We start from the raw sequence: 6,000 nt of genomic DNA, 5'->3' as shown, positions 1-6,000 counted from the left end.
CATAGATCTAGTAGAGGTATCACTTTGGATACTAGAATAACCCTCATTGTTGGAGTTACACCCTCTACTATCAGTAATATTTTTTGGTGGTATCTCTAAATTTTGTTGTCTATTTGTGTTAAACACTTAGTCATATATAAGGCGAAGTTAGTTGGTCATCACTATGGCTGAGTTACTCTATATAGGCCAAGCCATGTAAAGACTTGCAAATAATCATGTATAATCCAAGCTCTATAGGAGCTGAGAAAGTCTTTGGGTGCTGAGTACTTCCATACAATATGATTTCAATGAATGGCAAGAAAGAAGAGCACATAGATGTTGAGTTATATAGAAGGAGTTGAGTCAGTTAAGGCTAAGCAACAGCAGAAAGAAAAATTATGACTGAGCATCAGAAATAGCATGTGTCAAGTAACACAGAGAGAAAAAAAAAATGTCTAAAATGCTATAAAATTTGAGGTAAACCATTTTGAGTTGACACGTAAATAAAATTTAATGATCGTAGAGTTTTTTGCAATGGTTGTTATGCATTTTAACGTGAACCATTGATCCCTATGAAGAGAGGACAATCAATCAAATGAAGAGGCAAAAAGGGAAATGTCTAGAAGACTGTATAGATTTCTTTAAATATGTAGATACAAACCCTATTTTCATACAACATAGATGATAATGTGTATTGTGTGAAGGAAGCAAAGTATTATGCAAAGGAATTAGGTTTTGGAGGTTGCATGCAAAAGTTGTGAAGCAATAAAGTTAGCGATCAAATGAAGCAATGAAGGGAAAAGTAAAGACATATTAGATAAGAGATCATATCAAATATTGGATGGAGGAGATCTATAATCATCAATTGTAAGTGTAGACTGAAGGATCGGGTACTCAATTAGTTTTGACATATTGAATCAAGGTAAATCTCTTAACAAAGAGGTTTTAACAGACCTTTGTAAATATCTTAATAGAGTCTTTACTTCATTGTATGGGTCAAATCCTATAATCAAGGTAAACCTAAAAATCTTATAAATATTTTAATAGAACAGATCCCTCACGAGGTAGATCATCATAAGTGATCAAATTTGTAGTCCTAATAGGCTAACTTTGTTACTACAATAATGAAGATTTGCAGGTGTCATCCCCACCCCTATTTTACCTTCAACTTGGAGGGTTTCTAGGTTACCAAAATCTTATGTGTTATGTGTTTATATTTTATGGATGTGATGCATAGTAGATTTATTTTAGCATTTGATATTTCAAGTTATGGTATGCATAAGCTAGATAAGAGATGGTTAATATGGTGAATGCATTCAAGATGCTTTGAAAGATAAAAGATTTATAGATCTTGATTGACACTCCCCCCCCCTCTTACTATCTTAGTTTCCCACTAAGACTTCAAATAACTAGTATTAGAGCATAGTTCTCATGAAATAAGTTTAACATCTTAAGTGTTCAGATCTTGGAGGGAGGCTTACAAATTGGGAAATATTATTGACATCTATCTCACACTGCAATAACTTGAAGCAACAAGAGAGGAACTGAGGAAATCCCTATGAAAGAGAAAATATATGGTCATTCAACAGAATGACACACTTTATCAATAAGTTGATACACAAGGATTGCTTGACACTTGAAACTCAAATGAAAGTGATGCAACAATTGCAGATCTATTAGAGAAGAATAATATTCAAAATGAAGAAGTCAAAAGATTGAAAAGAGAACATGAAATCCAATTAGTAAGTCTATGTGACGTGATCAAACAAAAGAAGAAAGCTAAAGAATACAAAGTCATGGCCAAAGAAGATAAAAGAAAAATGGCTATCAGACTTGAAGAAAGGTTGTCTGATGTACAAAATCTTACAAACACTCAGCTAGACATGATGAATCAACTTATGCTTCCAAATTAGGATCTTAATAGAAAAGACATGGAGATAGAAAATTTGAGATCACAGAGTGACCTACTAAGGAATGAGTTAAGATTTAAGAAAGAACTTGTGGAAACGATGAACAAGCCCAGTAGAGAAATAAGAAATTTTGAAAAAAAATTGAGATCACCTAGATCATTTGGTAGCACCTCTAGAGTAGGACATTGTTGGTTATTTTCACCACCATTCAGCCCGACATTGATAACCAATCCGAGAGATTTTTCAGTGGGCTAGATTTTTTACAGAGGGTTGACATATCATGTAGGTTTAAAACTAACATTTCATGTTGGTTCAATTTATTTATTGACCAAGTTGACTCAGTTTATTGTTTTACTAAGCTATAGTTTCTTCTTTTTCTAAGTTGTCTTAGGTTTTTCTTGGTCAGGTTGACTCTAGCTTGCAGATCCGATGGCTCTCATGTTTTTGTAAGCTATCTACCCATCTTTTATGAAGATACAAGATGATACCATGTGCCCATTCTTGGGTTGGATCATGCTGTGAAGATTTAACAACCCTCATATTTTTGTGATATACTTGCTCATCTTCATGAAAATGTGAGATTCCACTATACGCACCCTAAAATGGTTGCCTAGACTATGGGCCCCAATTCTTCAATTTATCAATTTCCTGAATCAATGCATCACAATATTTTATTGAATCAATTCAAAACATTTTCCTTGATCAAATTGCAATTAATTTAATTATTTCAATATTTCCTAAGGTTTGATCATTTCATCAATAATCTTATTTAATTAAAAGAAAACATCCATTTTAAATAAATAAAATAATCTTATTTAATTAAAAGAAAATATCTCTTTTAATTAAATAATTTTATCTTATTTAATTAAAATCTCTCTTTTTATTAAATAATCTTATCTTAATTTTTAAAAAATGTCATTTTAAATAGATAAAATAATCTTATTTAATTAAAAGAAAATCTTTCTTTTAATTAAATAGTTTTATCTTATTTAATCAAAATCTCCCTTTTAATTAAATAATATTATCTTATTTAATTTTAAAAAAATCTCTTTTTTAATTAAATAAATAAATCCCCACTAAAGCTCTGTTTTTGATGAAAAATGAAATAAATCAAATCAAATCTTATAAAGATTCCTTTTTTTTTGCACATATCTCTAAGTGGTGGGTTTTTTTCCTCTTACTTGTCTTTTTAGGGATTTATCCCACATTTCTCTTGAGGGTGCATTCCTCTCCACAGTTTCCTTTATAAGGAGCCCTCTCCTTCTCATTTAGATAGATGTTAGTTGCTATAGTACTGTTATGTTGCAGGTTTGGAGAGCAATTTTAGAGAAGGAATTTGAGCATTAGCGTTTGGACATTGGAGCTTCATTACAATTTATCTCTCCTTGTCTTCTTCTCTCATGCATCCATGACTTCTATCATCATTCTTCAACCTGGCATTTTCATATCATCTTAGAACTTCATATTTCCTTTCATAGATTAGATTTCATTTCTTGCATTTCTTTGCATTGTTATCATTTAGATTAGCTTGCATCTTTATTTGGATGCATAATTGATGATCATGGAGACTAGCACTCTTGATTTTCCTCTTTGAATCTCTCATTTTATGGTGTACTTGCATGGGCACAAACTGGATCAAACTGAGGGCGTCTATTACAAACCCTTGCACTCCATGAATAGAGAGCTATGAGTCACCATTTGAGATCTCATTCTTGAGCAATCTTGGATAAAATGACTCATAGAAGTGTGTCAACATTTTAGTACACATGCACCACATATGATGAGTGCTTCAAATAAGTTGGCTCTATGGATCCATGGTTAGCAAAGTTGTGTCAATGTTGATTCATCAATGTGTGCTAGTTCAACTTTGTGGTTCTATGGGTTGCAAAGTTTTGTTTTATGTGATTGGTCAACGTACTTCCAACATGATGATGTCATGCATCACCTTTCTAAAGTTTCCTCACTCCGCAGTGTCTCCCTGAGGCTCTGAGGTTGGGAACTGTGTAACATGGAAGGGGTCCCCACCATTCATACTATTTACTTCCTTCATTAAGAAGAATCTCTTTGTTGCATCTCAGCCATCCAGTGGGAATAAAGGATCTACATCAATGGCCCACATATTTTTGTGAGATGATCTTCTCATCTAACAAAAGTGTGAGATGTTGGCATGCATCACCATTCTGGCGCTTCCTCATACTGCAAATCTTTCTTAGGCTCCAAAATCTATAATTCTACCATGTAGTAAAGGGTCCCATCTCTGGTGCTTAAGTTTTCCCAATATGCACATGCATAGATCGACGATAAAGATTCAATAGAAGATTAAAAGATCACTATTTGTTTTATCAAACAACAAAACACATCGACAACTCTCACATTTTTGCAAGAAATCTTGCCATCCTCCTGAAAGTGTGAGATGTCAACACATGTCACCATTCTAGTGTTTCTTCATACTATAGAGTCTCTATGAGGCTCTAAAGCTCAAAATTACAAAATAGTCATTGGATCCAGCACATCTTGGGGGTTTCCTCCCTGCATCTTAGTCATCCATCTCAGAGAGAGGATCTGCATCAACGATTGCATTTTATTCCTTCATTGGGAGATTCTCGTTGTCTCTAGGCCATTCATTTGAAAGAGAAGATCTATCTTGATAGCTTGCATTTGTTTTCAGGGAAATCAGATTTTCCCCTGTGGTCAACCCTACATGTTATGGGCGAATAATATGTCATATTATCTCTTCCTATGGTTTTCTACCAATGGCATGAATCAGCTTCATGTGGCCATGACACACCATTAGGACCTATTCTTTAATGTCCAATGACTTCTTGGGCCTTGTTTCCACTATACCAATGCACTCAATGCCTCTTTAATGCACTTCATGATCAAATCCTTTTGGATTTGACCTCTTATGGTTTGATACACCATTCTTGTCTCTTCCTGTCACTTCCAGCATCAGATTGCACTCCATGATCAGAATTCTTCTGATTCTCTGTTATTGTTCTCGTCTGTAACTTGACTCCACCCTAGTTGGGGTTTGAACTCAATGTAAACATTAGACTTATGCCTGAACTCTATAAAGACAAGTTATAAATATTTTTTACAAGTTCTTCTCTAGTGGTGTCTTTGTAGTAGCCTTATGCTCTGCAATTGTATTCCTTTTTCCTTCCATTAATGAAATTCCTACTTTTACCTCTTCTTGCCATTCATGATTTATGCATGTCTCTTGCCTAGTTTTGAATGTTTCTTTCCTACTACTTAGAGTTATATTTGTGTTTAATCTATTTATAATTGATGTATTTTGAAAATATCCTTCCTTTCAATGCCCAATCAATTCCAAACTTGCATGTGAATTCTTAGGAAATAGAATAGAGTTGAGATCTATGTTTTTTGGGTTTTCATTGAAGGTTTTTTGCAGTTGTAGGAAAGGTTGTAACCATAGTTCTATCTTGTTCCATTATACCCCTTTCCATTTTTTGCATATTTAATTCTAGTTCTCCTTCTCCCTTTTCCTCTCAAGTTGTAGTTTAGGTGCACCCTAATACTGAGGAATCAGCCTTCTTTGGAGACTCAACCTTAAAGTGCAAGTCCTACACTTGGAGGTTGTTTCCATGTAACACAAGGTTGATTTATGGTCATACCTCAAGCAAGGGTGAGGAATTTTGTGTCAACAAGTTTTGGCACACTCTATGGGACACAGATTCAACTACATAAGTTCATCGGTAATCTAGTTAAGAGCTATTCATTGAGAAATTGAGTGTTTTCTCAACATAATCAGCCCTTCGAGGCACTCATTCAACACCGTGGTGACTCTATGCATCTTTTGGTTCAAGAGACCAAGTGATGGTATGATTTTCAATTTCTAATATTTCTTCAGGATTTCTACGAAGTTGTTTGTTTAAATGCTTTATCATGGACCCACTGCATAGAGATTCCTCCCACTTTCCCCCATATCATGAAGAGGCCAATTTTACCATGAAACTTCGTATTATTTTTGGCCATGAATGTGTTGAGATTTCCCCCTCCAAGCTCATCTCAATCTAGGAGTTTCAAGAGAAATAAGAAAGGAAGAGAAAATTAGGCCCATATGTTGATCCCTCCTTAGGTTCAGTCTCCC

This window comes from Cupressus sempervirens, chromosome 2 (genome assembly GCF_028749045.1).
Source record: "Cupressus sempervirens isolate cs-2001-9-10 chromosome 2, ASM2874904v1, whole genome shotgun sequence".
Taxonomy (NCBI): Eukaryota; Viridiplantae; Streptophyta; class Pinopsida; order Cupressales; family Cupressaceae; genus Cupressus; species Cupressus sempervirens.
This window is presented reverse-complemented; position numbering follows the sequence as displayed.